This window comes from Acyrthosiphon pisum, chromosome X, assembly GCF_005508785.2.
Source record: "Acyrthosiphon pisum isolate AL4f chromosome X, pea_aphid_22Mar2018_4r6ur, whole genome shotgun sequence".
NCBI lineage: Eukaryota > Metazoa > Arthropoda > Insecta > Hemiptera > Aphididae > Acyrthosiphon > Acyrthosiphon pisum.
In genome coordinates, this window is record NC_042493.1 from 48,846,909 (window position 1) to 48,848,272 (window position 1,364).

Below are 1,364 nucleotides of genomic sequence, written 5' to 3' on the forward strand. Positions count from 1 at the left end.
GATTTCTTTTTAACGTAATCAGGAGAAGTTGTCTGATGTCAGGTAAACCACTTAAATTTATATCTTCAAAATTATTGATGGTGATGGCAGTATTTTTTTATTTGTGCAATTCTTTGAACAATTAATATATTGGACAGAGCTAGGAGCAGTATTTAAAAAACTATAAATTATTTTCGTGACATTACATATAGCATTAACATATTTGACAGCAGGAATATCACCCTCTACTTTAAAGCAAGTTAATAATAATTTAAGCCTTGCTATATAAATGTCCTTGCTCCTTCCATATAATGCTATCATGTTTCCCATCATTAGAAAATCATTGTTGGTTTGGTCTAAAATTGTTTTATATGTGGGATAATCATTATAGGCAACAACTATCCCAACTATGACTGCATCAAAGGAACAAGTATTTGATATTATATAGGCAGTCTTTTTATAATGACAGGTCGAAGAAATGTTGCCGTTCAACATTAACGTATTTAAATGCGATCTCATCCTGGATGCATTAAGTATACGGTCTATTTCTGGACATGAATCCATATACTTCGTAGGGCGTTTTTTTCTTGTGTGTGTTTCTAATTTTTCCGACTTGAATCCTCTCCATTGTTCTTCTTCATCGACAGTTTCTTTACTAATGAATGAAGAAGAATCTGATAGGATTTCGGTCATATTGGTGTTCTCACCTAAAGTAGGTATAATCATAGTATTTTCTGTTAAGAATTATATTATTTATAATCTTTATATTTATCACTACAATACTTTATATTATTAACTGTAAATGTGATGAGCTTTTAAAGATACCATGTGAATAATTTGGAGCAATTTTACAGCCAAAAAAGTTTTCCAGAGGAAAAAAAAGCTGAACAGTTGAACATTTTTATAAAATTTTTGAAATTAAGTAGGTACCGCCAACATAATTTAATTTACAAAAAGAAAAACATTTTGGATTCAGCACCAAAAAAGTACTTTAAAAAATATAAATGTATAATAATAATAAAAACCAATACTTCGGAAAAAGTAATGTCAATTACCATTTTTTTGTTTTTAATTAAGTGGCACCAGTCAAAACATTTTGCATTTTTGATATTAAAACAAATTTAATAAAACAAATAATTATTCAGTACACTCACTAACTAACATAATTATAGTGCATTTGTGAAAACAATAGGTACCTAACTAAAAAATTTCAAAAGCATTTAAATTTTTACTTAAATTATTGTAGAAGTTAACATTATATTGTATTGCATTCGTTATTTGTTTAATAATATAATATTGATTAGTTTGCATAAAATAAAAAGTTTAAATCATACTATTGGGGCCGGAGTGGCGCAGTGGTCACACAGTTGACTTACGACTCACAC